The 14164-nt window shown below is 49.2% G+C and overlaps 1 protein-coding gene across 21 annotated transcripts in view; it reads left to right on the forward strand.

Annotated features, from left to right (window-relative positions):
* The window catches only part of LOC118513057 (protein alan shepard), a 191341-nt gene that overhangs the window by 134477 nt on the left and 42700 nt on the right, over positions 1 to 14164 (forward strand). Inside the window, exon 1 of one of the 21 annotated variants that reach the window (XM_036058407.1) lies at positions 10268 to 11022. The exons of the other annotated variants lie outside the window; for them this stretch is intronic. The gene's annotated coding sequence lies outside the window, so the exon portion shown is untranslated. Of the gene's footprint in view, positions 1 to 10267; positions 11023 to 14164 lie in introns of those variants that run through there. 21 annotated transcript variants of the gene reach the window in all.

The raw sequence follows: 14164 nt of genomic DNA on the forward strand, positions 1-14164 counted from the left end.
CAAGGACAATGGATCAACTTCCACAACCAATTGATCCATCTACAGGAGCTACACATTCCTCGTGTAGCAATTGGACCTGACAGCATCTCTAGCCAATTCCATTTCTTTTGCGACGCGTCAGAAAAGGGATATGGAGCATGCTGTTACATCAGGAGCTGCAACGAACAGGGAGTCGTCACGATTCAACTGTTCGCCTCGAAGACGAAAGTGACACCAATAAGCAGCAAGCACTCCATCGCCCGACTGGAATTGTGCGCAGCACAATTAGCCAGCTTGCTTTACAATCGTGTGAAGTCAGCTGTCGAGTTGCAATCTCCAGCTACATTTTGGACGGATTCAACCACCGTGGTGCATTGGCTACGAGGATCACCAAGCTGCTGGAAGCCGTTCGTCGCCAATCGTGTCTCGCAAGTGCAACAGCTTACAACTGGTTGTGCTTGGCGACACATTGCTGGAATAGACAACCCAGCGGACCTTGCATCACGCGGCTGCCTGAGTAAGGAGCTCCTCAACAATCCGTTATGGTGGCAGGGCCCACCATGGCTAAATCAACCGGAAGAGCAATGGCCGGAATCATCGATATCGTCATTTGACGACGACGCTGCCGCAGAAAGACGCGCCTCTACAGTGGCCTGTGCAGTTGTCGAGAAACCGCACCATCGCGTCTTCACGTTATACTCATCGTTCTCGAAGCTCAGAAGAATGATGGCGTATTGGGTTCAATACTTCAACCGTTGTTCAAAACGTCGATCGTATACTGGCCCTGGTATCACGACAGCAGACCTGAAGGAAGCAGAGGAAGTAATGTGCCGATTAGCGCAGAGGGATTATTTCACACAAGAAATAAGAGCACTACAACGGAAGGAATCAATTTCTTCGTCATCGAAGCTGAAGTGGCTGCATCCGCAGCTGGGAGCAGACGGCATCATTCGTGTTGGTGGCAGGCTTAGCAACGCATTGCTATCAGAGGACACCAAACATCCTATCGTGGTTCCCAACGGACATCCGTTAGCCCATCTGCTGATGGATCATTTCCACAAGACGCTGCTACATGCGGGACCACAGCTGATGCTGAGTACGAGCCGACAACGATATTGGATCTTGGGCGGCAGAAACCACGCGAGAAGGACTTATCATCAGTGCCTCACCTGTTTCCGTGCCCGTCCTATCTCATCAGAGACACTAATGGCAGATCTCCCTTCGACGAGAGTGACTTCCAACCGACCTTTTTCAATCACGGGGATTGATTACTGCGGTCCAGTTTTTGTGAAAGGCGCATACCGGCGAGCAGTTGCTACAAAGGCATATGTAGCCATCTTCGTGTGTTTCGCCACTCGTGCAATTCACATCGAACTTGTTTCCAACTTGACGACGGAAGCATTCATCTCAGCGTTACGTCGATTCGTGGCACGCCGTGGACTTCCAGCAGAGTTGCATTCAGATAATGCAACAAACTTCAAGGGAGCAAGCAACCAGCTAAATGAAGTCTACAAGCTGTTGCATTCATCACATCATCAAAGGAGCATCCGGACATGGACCTTGGACAGGAGGATTACGTGGCACTTCATTCCACCGCGAGCTCCCCATTTCGGTGGGCTTTGGGAGGCGGCTGTGCGCTCGATGAAACACCACCTAGTACGAGTTGTAGGCAAAACGTCTCTCTCCTTCGAAGACATGGCGACGCTGCTGACCGAAATTGAGTCATGCCTCAATTCTCGGCCATTAACACCGCTGACCGATGACCCCACTGACGTGACGGCCCTTACACCCGGACATTTCCTGGTTGGATCGCACCTCCAACATGTTCCAGATGCCGAGACAGCGGGCGTTCCTGAAAATCGGTTGACACATTGGCGACATGTTCAACAACTAATGCGTCACTTCTGGAACCGATGGCATAAGGAGTACTTACAGCAACTCCAACCGCGTTCGAAATGGTATAAGGATGATGAAAGGGCTATCGTTCCAGGTACGTTAGTGATCATCAAGGAAGATAATGTACCACCACTTTCTTGGCTGTTAGCACGAGTAGTTGAGGTCCATCCTGGAAAGGATGGAAAGGCTAGGGTATTTACACTGCAAACCAGTACCAAGACTAAGGTAGTTAGGCCTCGCGTAAAGCTATGCGTTATACCCACGGCAGTAGGAAATTATTGAAATTTCTCAATTTCAAGGTGGCAGGATGTTCGAGATTTAACGCGCCTAAAGTTAGACCGCCCGCATTACACCGGGGTTGTTTAAACACGAGTCGCGCCATCTATGGTGCGATTAGGGAACCATAAAGAACCTGAATGTAATTTACTAAACATCGCTAGTACAGCACGGCTGCTTCGAGCGACTATGTGAAAATAAAATGCGATTCAGGTGAGACTGAGACAAACGGCAAAGAGCTTAGGAGTTGAAATTTATTTCGCATCCCAAGGTAGTCCAGCTAAAGAATCCTCTGAAGGTCCTTGACGGGCAACCAACATTGGACACTCTCTAGCGCTCTCCGACCCCACCTTGAGCTCGAGCTTCATCTTCCTTCTCCTTCCCTTCTGGTGTTGACCTGTTCGGCATTGTCCAACGGTCTTCATCATTCCCTTCCACTCCTGGTGTGTGACCAGTTCGGCATTGTCCAACGGTTCTCACCATTCCTTTCCCCCCTTGGCACGAGGCCTGCTTGGTTTCACCATCAACTCGTGCCATTCCTTCCCCAGCAGTGGATCTGTTCGGCAGTGTCCAACGGTCGCTGCTGATTCTCTCCCGGTACCGGTCCACCACCACCAAAGGCCGTACTGTCTATCCTTTTCCTTCCCCCTCCCGGAGTAGGCCGTACCCTACAAATACATTTTGTGCCCACCTTCAGCTCTCGGGACCTCTACTGGCCAGCCATCGAGCGCGGTTGGCTCGTGCGGAAAAATTCGTAGCTGAAATTGTCGTCAAACACAATTTTTCCGCAATACCCGCAGAGCGTAACGGGTTGCCGCATGGTCTCATAAAATTATGCAAAGCTTGCGGCTTTTTGCAAGGCAAATGATGTCGGACGGACGAACCACAGACCATGTGCACAGAAAGGTGGCGAGGAGAATGGTTCGGGGTATCGTCGCCACCGGGCAGGCAAACAGGCAGGCAGACCGGGCCACACAAGGCTACAGAATCGGGAATTTTATTGAATGGTCCGAACCGTTTCCGGTTCAGTGGAAAAATGCAAACATTCCGTAACGACTCCCTGCCCCAAAGAGAGAGAGAGAGAGAGAGAGCGCACGGAGGAGGGAAGAGAATTTTCCGGGGATGAAATATATTTTCCGAATCAACGACGGTTTTCTCTTCAGGGTTAATCCGGTTCATATTTTCCGAGTCGAAAAGTGGAATAATATTATAATATTATTTTCTTTCCCAAACTTTACTACTATTTAAATAATTTTAAAAATATTACTCCTTTCTTAAACTTGAACTTGAAAAATTCTCGATCAAAGTACAGCATTTTACTCCATTTTCTCATCTCGTTCCGGCGCTCAAGCACGTGCGTCTTAGCCCGGTACATCATGCTTCTTGATGGCTTTTTTGTATGGTGGCAGTTGCTTGGCATGGCGCCGACTTTCTCGAGGCCACAAGCCAAGCCACACCGGTAAGATCAAAGAACATTCTTCACTAAATATGACGTGACAAGACCCGGTTGGGTGGGGGGGGTAAGAAACGAATGCTTATCACCGTACACTGCACGTCAAATGTGTGTCCCCCAAAAATATGCTTAACCTGCGCGCGCCCAATGGGACTGACAGTGGCGTACATCCTACCGCTGAAAGGACGAAGACGACAAATATGAGCGGACTTAATAATTTACTTCCCAACACTCGACAACCCCCGACCCTCGCGGCAGGTTTTTCCACCGGTCGGTTCAGAAGGGAGCCTCGCTCGCTCGGGACAAACACACTGGGCACTGGGCGCGAATGTGCCTCCCTGTTCCCACCGTCCGTTGGGATGTTGAGTGAACGTGCATGGGACTTGAGAGAGTGTGTGTGAGTGTGTGTGAAGAATGTGGGCAAAAAATATTTGCACGTTACCGGTCGCTCTATAAGTCACCCCTTTGCGCCCAAGAGTGGGGTGACTTTTATGAGCCCCTTACCCTGCACAGGAAGCCAATGTCTCCTTGGACGACTTGGCGACGTGATTTAAATGCTAAATACAGCACTCACGCGTTGGTTCGAGTGTTGGTTACAGCCAAGGACCCGCGGTAAGATGATTATCATACAACCTGTGCGGAAAGTTCAAGAAGGTTTCCTTCTACACGCATATGTTCTTCTTTGTTTGTGCCAAGGAAAATAGAGGCTTTCTGTTGAATTTTAAAATGAAACTAATAGCAAACAGCGCGCCACACACTCTGCGATGGGTAGTGAGAAGATGATGATCCATCCAGCATGCGCGTATCCACGCTTGCTTGTGAAAAACGGAAAACAACGTTGACGTCACACAGAAGAGCCCCCTCTTTGCTTTTCTCGGCTCGAACACAATACACCCAGCCGTCACACTTGATCGACGTCATGAATTTCGCTCGTCCCTCAGAGATGCCGACGTCAGCGTTTTGTGCGGTTGTGTTGGTGAATTTTCCACCCCTTTGCTCTTTCCACCGATTCGTGATTCTTTTTGTGTGTGTGTGTGCATGTGAACGCTCTCGCACATTCTCGTAGGGAAAAAGGAGCGCGAGAGAGAGAGAGTGAGAGAGGGAGCTTTTTAAAGCTGTGTGCGTAATGTTCGTTTGTGTTTGCTTATCATCGACCAAAAGCAAGCAAGCAATTATAAAGACGCTTTTTCGCTGGGTTTTTCCAAACAAAACGGCCGAAAGTAATTGGCGACGAATGTGTGTGTGTGTGTGTGTTGGTTGGTTTATTTTATTGTGTTTTAAGTGATTCTCTTCTCTTCTCGGGCCGCTTTTCCAACCGCTTTTTCCAGCACATCAGCGTGGCCACGTTGGCATGGCGCGATAAGGAAGAGATCGGACCCATATGCTTGGGTGGTGCTTTTCCATTCCGAATTTTCCGAACGTTTCTCTGTGCCGTGCGATGAGCGTTTAATTTGTTGGTGTGTGAAAAAGCATGCCGAGCTTTCATCGGAACATCTGTTAGATGACGTCACTGGAAGAGTTTTCTCCCGTGTTTTTGGTGTGTTTCCACGAACTGGCTTTTCGTTTTTATTTCTTTATCAAAAAAGACGATTGTTAAACATTTTTCCTCCCTCATTTTTTTTTTTGTTCGTTTGAAGCATCCGGTCGTGTCGATTATCGTAAGTGCCGGAAATGTTTCACGAGTTACAGCTAAAACGGCTTACCTCCTCTCTGTGGCCTGTGTCGATGACAACACACCAGGGTGGTGCACACTCAAGTACCACTCGTACTCGGCGACGAGTTCCCTTTTGCACGGGAATTTTCCACCATCACAGCTGTGAAAGTGAATTTCGATTTGCCGAAAATGCATTCAAGCACCCCCTTCCCGAAATGTGCACCAAATGTGCCATTCCGTTTGAGTGTCCGATAGGAAGTATATCCGCGCGCGCACACACACACGCCGGACAGGGAAAACAAACATGGAGAGAAGGTCGGCCATTTGTTGAAACTGGTTTACCATTTGTAACCCTTCGTTGGCCGAAGTGTCCACACATCGGAGGCTATCGAGGCAACGGACGACGATGTTTGCTGAGCCACTGCTGCTGCCCCCCCCCCCCCCTCCAAAAATCATCCAACCCACTACTACCAATGTCACCGTGAGCTTTTCCGACCCCCAAGGCAACCGGAAGGTACTCAAACAAGCTGGACTTGTTTTCCTTCCTCCCCGAGGCTTTCCTTCTTCCTTTTTTTTTTTACCCCTGCCACCCAGCATCAGCGTTTGCTTTGACTTTGCGCGGTTTCGGTTAGCAAATATTTGTCCGAGTCCTCCTGCGAGAATGGACTTCGAATGGTTTCGAATGGGTGCCATGTGTGTGATACGCTGCTTGTCACCGGGAACCGTGTCGCAACTCTTTATCCAATCCTTTTCTCGATTGGGCGGTTCGGCAGGTTTGGACGAGGCTTAAGCGAATCGACAACAAAATTGTATAAAAGAGTGCCTGAGATAGAAAAGAAAAAACAGTCCCCCACATCCCGGATCAGTTGTACGTAACTACCGGGAGTCACATGTACGAGACGGGCCGGCCCCATGGACGGAAGCAGCAAATGATGGCAGCTGACTTCTTAATTTAGTTTGCAACGTTTGGGGGCGAGTTGCACGGCAAAATGGTGGACCGGGAGTTCGTGGAACGGCTCGAGAGCTCAAATTGCTGTTCCCGGAATAGGAATTCAATTACCTTTTTGCCCCATTGAAACGTAATCAATATGGAATTTGTTCCCGTGCCCTTTATTTGCTTTAAATGTGTAGATTGAGAATCATGGCAGATGAGTTGCGATAGCACTGGGAGATCCTCCTCCAGAGCTCATGGGGGATTTTTTTTTTTTTATAAATCGTTGGTAGAACTTCGATCGTTTCTTAATAGCGTTAAAGCCCGGAGGATCTTCTGCTTGTTGTATTTATTGTACAACTGAAAGGAGAAACTGCTGAGTTTAAGCAATTTGCTGCTTACTATTTGATCTACTCGCAGGCACCGATGATTTAGTTTAGCATTCTATTGCGCCCGTGTTTGCAGGCGCACACATACATTGCAAATGGAGTTCTGCCTCACAATACACGTCGTTCCATCTTCGTCGCCGTCTTCGCATACAACCTACTGAACCTTAATGCCAAGAACTTCGTCTCGGCTAAAAAGGAAGCAAAAAAAATAATCGCTGCAAAAGGGAAAATTGAACGCCAGGCGAAAGCGAACGAAGTTTTCCCGATCCCGCAAAACCGCAGTCTTTTGAAGGATTCCAACCGGAACCGGAACTTCCGGTAGATCTGCACCGAGCAGCCAGCCAGCATTCACTTTGGGGATGAGGTTTTCCTGTTTGCATTTTATCTTGCTACTGAAAACCCGGAAAACCGCACACACACACACATCTCAGCGTCCGTAGAACATGCCTTCAAGTCTCGAGTCCTTGGTTTTTCCTTCTTTTTTCTACCGTTCTCTCGCTTTCTCCTCTGGAACGGCCATCAAGAGGGCAGAATGGTTGCTGCCAAAATCAGACAACGGTTTGTTTGGAGGAATCGCCGGAATGGCATCGTCAAATGAAATAACCACACACACACGCGCGCGTGCTAGGACGGCTAGAGGAGACCTGGGGCTGGGAAAGTCTGGCCAAAATCCTTGGCAAATGTACGCCCAGCTTGTTTCGTGGTCGGTGATAGTTGCTGCGGTTTTTCCGGGGCGAAAGGACAATCGGCAGTGTGTACCAGAGGCCTCCAGATGACAACGCCTCGTGTGATGCTGACGATGATGATGATGATGATGATGGTTGCCTGTGGGTGAATTCAGCCGACGACGAATTTTCGTCAGATCACGGTCGGAGATAACAGTAATTAAGCTCACGAACCGAACCATACAGCATCAGCAGCGGGGCGCGCCTTATCTTGCAACCACATGGGATGATAATGTTTGCCGACGAAGAGAGCTGCCCGACTGCTAGATGAATGGTACGGTGGGACCAAGAAAAAACGTCCTGGCGTCAAAAGAGCGGCAGAGGCGACCCTTATTACTAGGATCCAGGTCCTGAGTTCAGACACACACACAAAAACGAACGAAAAACCCCGGAGCCGGAGAATCCCTCTAATCGGACTATCTCTACCGCAGGTCCCCAGACATAGGACGGGCCGTGTTACTACCGGGGATTCTGCCGGACATTCCCCGGTTGTCTAGCGAACCGGAAATCGGGGATGGGCCGGTTTCGGAATCGGCTTAATTTAACGACAAGATTTCCCTTTTAATTTGCACGGTTTCCTGGGTTTCCTGGGCTTTCTGGTGCTCGACGGACGCTCCGTACTTCCCGGTATATTGGCCGGGGTCTGTCTGGTGGCGGTGAACTATGAATTAAAAACGGGGATGAGATTTACTTTTGCAGTTTTCAAGTTCTGCTGCGGACGGGTTCGGTTTGATTTCTAATTTACTTTTGTCAGCTCTGGACGGTGTGCAGTGCTGTCTTATTCTGAATAGTGGAATGGAAAATTAATTAAGTCACGACTCACTAGCCTTAGTTATTGCTTTCAAATTGCTTTATATGGAGATATGAGATATTGGGGGGTTTTATCGCAGAGACCGGAAGTTCTTCAGGAAGTTCTCAATGAATATTAATATTCATTGCAAAATTGTTGATGTCTAATTCTAAGAAGTTGAGAGCTTTATGCATATAAATACTTTGAAATTGAAGTCCATGCTAAACTTATCAGTAGCGTTACTAGGCGTTATAGTTGAGTCGACCAAAGCTATTTCCAGTCTATAAAGTCTTCAGGCTAGAAGAATGCTCTCTAAACCAAGATGTCACGCTCAACAGCAAAAGGATCATAGCGGCAATCAAAAAACCCGGTTGGAATAAAGACCTAACCAGACCTGTAGCAGACGTAGGAAAAGAAGGGCTGCGTATTGTCGCGTCATTAGTCAAGCTCGCCTGTTGACAGCAGCTAAGCAGCCGAACCGAACGTGACAACCAATGCCGGAACAGATCTTTAGCGCTAGCGGAAGCAAATGCAGAGAGAGAGCGAATCGAAGAAAGCCCAAAAAGGAAGCGAGAAAGCGATTTCAATGCGTGGGGTTATGGTGCTACATTGTTGCAGTTGCATCGGCTGCACGGCCCGCGTGACCCGACTCTGCCTCTGTGTGTGTGTGTCCGGGAACTGGAGATGAATGCACTCGGAATGCACGAGAAAAAAGGCAACACACCGGCACAAACGTGATTCTGTCTGCGCCCGTTTCCCTCATAATGCCACTGCATCCGAATGCGCTTTAATGCAAATGCCGCATGTCTCGGCACGCTTGCCAGCAGCAGTACCGCGCTCATTACGTTGCCTACCCTCGATGCGATGGAATTCTTCCAAGGTTTCACACCGTCCCGAACACCCGGACGTGTGGTCTCACAACGAACGGCAGCAGCAGCGATGAAGGTTCCCATTGATATTCCCAATATTATAATAATTGAGGTCTGCTTGTGTCGTTAGGGCGTTTTTTTTTTTTGCTGCTGGTCCGCCGCAGCTTATCAGCAAAACCGCAACCTTAAATCTCCCATTTTCGGCTTGTTCGACGTGATTAAGCGGATGACACACCATCGGCACGTACCCTGTGAAATAACCATTCCGTTTCATCGTGTCGCCAGTGCGTAAAATGTCCTACGCGGACGTATCCCTCCCGATGGTCATTGCCGGGCTTTTTTTTTGTCTCTCCCTTGTTCGTGCCGCTATCGGTAGGTCAAAATCAGTCACGCTCGTACCAAAGTCCCAAACCATAACCATCTGGAATGGTGATAAAAACACGATCGTCAGGTATTAAACCGACGGGTCTGGCGGAATATGCTGCTGCTGCTGGAGGACGCTTGAGATCCCGAAACAAGCTGTCAAAAGGCGTCGTTGGGTGACTCTTTTGTCATGTCCGATAAGGGGGCGAGCGATGAGAGAGAGAGAGAGAGAGAGAGTGGCAGTAAAGTGAGTAACCAGATGACGCCCGCAAAGACGAAATTTCGAAATTTGATACCGCTTCTTGATGGTGGTGGGTGGCAGCCTCATTATAGGGGAATTTCGCAGCGATGAGAGATGTGAGAACTGCGTGTTGGAAGCTGCTTGGTGAAGAAGCCTCTGTATAATGAGTGAGCAAGACTGTGCCGATGATCGTCTTCAGCAACCGGAAGCAGGAAGGCACTGCTATACCACCCATCCTGCCAAGTGTCCATAATAGCACACTTTGCCGACAAATGCTGTCTCAATTTCTTACCCCGGCACGGAGAGTTCCCGATCGTTTGTCACTCTCTTGCCACCGCTGCGGCGGAGCGCGCATGAGCGCTGATAAAAGCGCCCAAAAACCGATTGTGAGTGTACGCCGAAGTGGCGCGCCCCGGATGGTGGATTCTGCTCCCACTACTACCATTGCTGCTGCTGATAGTAGTAGGACCTTTCCAACAGCACCATCAACATCTTGAACGCCGGTTCCGTTTCGGCTTCTCGAAGTCCATGCCGTTCCCGGCACTGGACGACAAAAAAAAAAGAATCACTGAGCATCACCCCGAACTCGCGCGCGCGTTCACTCACGCCGACTATCGCGTGTCGATCGGGTCACGCGCGTGTGTGTGTGTGTGTGTGGGGTACCCGGTCCCGGAGAGGGAGTCGCAAGATTCATTCATTCGTCACAACGCTACGCAACGTAACGCATAAGACACACGGACACGCACCACCGGGGAACGCGTTCTTGCTCGATTTGCGTCCCTATCTAACACCGGTGACTACGGGTTCGGGCGCGTTTGGTCGATAGTGTTTCGCGCTTTTCGGTTTTGTTGTGATTGTTTGTTATTGGTGCGTTATCAGTGTCCACCGGATAAGTGTCCGCTCAGACAAAAAACCCCGTCTTTAAAGAATCTGGAAGGAACGCGCACCCGTTCGCATGTGCGGTTCTGCTGATGACAACCAACCATATGGTAGTGGAGCTGTCGGTGTTGGTGCGTGTCATCCTTCGAGTGTCAAGTGCTGGGTGCTACTGTCACAGGTGTTAGTTAGCAGAGAGGTAGTGTGTGGCAAATGCGAGTGTACGTTCGAGTGATTACTAGTTCTGTTTTGAGGTTCGAGTACTCGGTACTGATCACACAGCTGTCATCCAGGTTAGCTGCCATACGGAAGCAGTATTGATACCATATTGTATCGGTACGCTCATTAGGTGTTCCCAGTGTCCCCATCTGTGGTCGTGTGCCCGCTACTCCGTGAGCTAGCAACTAGTAGCCCACATAAATAGTGTACCATATTGTTTGCTCGTTGGTGAAGCGAGCCTATATCAATTGCAGCCCTCCCCGTGGTAATCACACTTGTCACATTACAACACCCAGCGCCCAGAGGTGTCGGAGTGCCACGTTCACGTGGCAGCAAGAGTTGCGGTGCGTGCGGTGTAAAAGTGAGTGTTACCAATTTCATTCGGTTCGTTTCGCCAGCCACACTTCATCAAGCATTCTACCGGAAGTAAGTTCCTGTCCAGTTTTTTTTCCCCCCGCCCATTACGGGCTCCACCTGTCATCGGCAGTATCGTTGGTGGCGATGTGTTTAAACCGTCACTCGCACCGTTCGCTCACAGGCTCGGAGGATGCATGATTGTTTGATGTCCTTGCGCATAAATAAACAACCAAAACAGTGTAACAACAGCCGTGCGTAGGTGTTCGGTATGTGCAAGCCGTAAAGTTGTTACTGACAATCTGTCGCCAGCATGATTTCGATCTTCGAGACGGCGGCGCGATAAGAGACGGATGAAGAATGGTGCTGGTGTGCTGGTGGTGCTTATCAATGCGGGTGTGGACGAGGTGGCAATAACAGCAGAAAGAAAAAGAAAGCACAGATAAGAGCGTGACAGAGGCCAGTGTGGCTATAGACACCCGGAAACAGATGGCACTGCAATCAGAATTTTATCAGGTTAACGGGGGAAAAAAACACAAGTTTGGGACAATGTTCGAAAATTGCAACAATTTCCTTCGCGCAATGGGGATATTGAGCGTGGAAAACTGATCCGGCAGTTGCAACAGATGGCAGTTCGGGTGGGCTACCATATGGAACGAGGGCCGTGAAGCTGCCATCGTCATCCGATAAGAGTGTTTGCGACGTGTGTGTCAATAAGACTGTGATATGTGATAATTTGTACTCAATATGAGAGCTCTGTAAAGTTGGCAGCACCTTGAAGAGTTTTATTGAAGATTTCTAAAATGACCAACTTTAATTGATTCCCTGGTCCTATATGAGTCCTATATATTAGCAACATGAAAACTTTTTCCCGACTAATGGCGACCATCCAGCGTGTTGACCCTCACTTTCTATTAGCATCCTTTCCGAGCGGAACTTCCCCTTTGTCGGAACAGACACATGTCCCAGCATAACCCTTTCGGCAACGCCACCAGACTTTCACCAGACCTTGCAAACCTGGGCTCGATGAAAAATGAGCAAGTTTAATTAGATGCAAACCGCATGACATTTTGTCAAACTTAAATTTGTTCCGGCTGCACAACCCCTTAACTTCAGCCCGGCTGTAAGAGGGACACGGACGGTGTGCTTCCCCACAACTCCAGCTCCAACTACGGACGACACACCGGTAGGGCAGAGTTTCTCCCGGGGCCAAGTTTTCTCAACCCATTTTTCTTTCGGATTCGGAAAAACGGGGTTCGTGCTGCTGTCGTTGCATCCCTATGATGTTCCTGTCTGTGTTCCCGTGTACGCGCGGAAAGGTTGTTAAACTCAATTATCGAAAACTTTTTTTCGGCTGGAAACTGCTCCACTCACTCACAAAACCTTGAAGTGGTTACCATGGGTTGGCTGTTTTTTTGCTTGTCATTTCTTCTTTTTGGCATATGTTTCTTCATTTTCATGAGCTCCGGTGTAGGCATATTGGGCTATGTTGACGATGGGAACCGAACCTTCTTCCCGGTAGCCGGAAGGCCGTGTTTACCCGTAGCATGAGTTTTCGATAAACTTCTGCTCGCCCGGTTGCTCCCGTCGGGCACCAGCCGCATTGTGTTGGTGCGTTTGTTCTTCACTTTTTCCACGCTTGAGGGAGCTTACCGCGGGTCCCGCTTTCAAAATAAAAAAGTGGGAACTTGGAAGGTTCCTCTTATTGTGGTGGTGAAACACGGACACACAGGAAAGCTTGAAGTAGCTTGAACTTGAAAGAGGAGAGATATGTGGAAGAAAAAAAAACGGTCGTCTAAAATCGACCATATTGTGGTAGTTAGGAAACTCATGCATATGACGGGCTTATGATCTGTTTGCTAGAGTTTGAACGAACACGAAAATGCATGCTCAAGAAGATGAGATACGAATGCTGAAAAGGTCAGAAGATGACGTCAGATGTGACCGTACAAGGACCTCTGGAAGCATTCGTTCCACTGCAGACGGCAGTAGAGTTATTCCGAGTACCTGGTGGAATTTCCTTGGAGAATCTCCGGCAATCGATGCATTGTTTGTAGAATTCCTTCGCCCGTCCGTCGACTCGCTCGCTATCTCGCCGAGGGAACCAACTTCCAAGAATCGATTGCGTCCACCCGATAGCACGTGATATCGGAAAAATAATCATCCAATCGGAGACCGGTCGGTATGATTGCGATTCAATCATTCTGCAACAATCCTTGGGTCGCTTACTCGTGATGCAGCAGCAAGAGTAACCGACTGTGTCGGCTAAACGGCCACCAAGAGAATCCGGAACACATCGTACTGCTGCAAGCTCACCGGAGATCATCTTTGCTGGCCTAAACAGCCTACGAACTTTCGGGAGTTTGTACGTCGACATTCAGTTCCAGTTCAGGAATTTCATTCCCTAGTCGTTGTCGGGAAAAGCACCGGAAAACCGCACGTAGATGACGTTGACAACGATTCCCCTCCCGCAAACTCTGTTCCACACGCACGGGCCTGTTATGTTCTCCGTCTGTATCCGAATGTCTGGTGATTTGTTTCATATGTGATTTAGAGCTGGATGATGCACCACCCGGAGACTGGAACAACCCAACTGCTGGGTGCTGGGTGATGATAAGACCATAAATCCATTTACCGAAATCAGATTCGTGGTGCAATTGCGGCCGACCGTTCCGGTGGTTTGTGGTGGTGATGTTCTCTCTCGCAGGAACCAGAAATGCAAGATGAACACACGAGCCCCCGAACATTTTTGTCCGGGTTAAATTATTTCCTCCATCCTCCAGCTGTGGAAATTCGGGATGGTATTTTTCTATTTCTTACCCGCTCAGCTAAACTCTAATTACTGTCGTATCGTGTCGTGGTAAAGCTGGGGCTTGTTCTAGCGGCATGCCACGTACTCGGCAGCATCAGCACAAGGCAGCAGTCTCTAAGCAGGCTGGAGGCTCATCCATCTTGCGCCGGCTTCGACTTTAGCCGTTGCAAAGAGCCTGTGCAAGATCGTTCGCATCGAGCATCCATCTGGATTTGTAATGATAATCCATCTTCAGCCTCCGGGCGCAGCAGCACCACGAAACAAGCCGGCATCAATTCATCAAGTCACATATGGGAATGGCTGATCCGAGAGCCAAGCAGCCATCCGATACGGAAGT

The sequence above is a fragment of the Anopheles stephensi genome, chromosome 3 (assembly GCF_013141755.1).
Source record: "Anopheles stephensi strain Indian chromosome 3, UCI_ANSTEP_V1.0, whole genome shotgun sequence".
Lineage (NCBI taxonomy): Eukaryota > Metazoa > Arthropoda > Insecta > Diptera > Culicidae > Anopheles > Anopheles stephensi.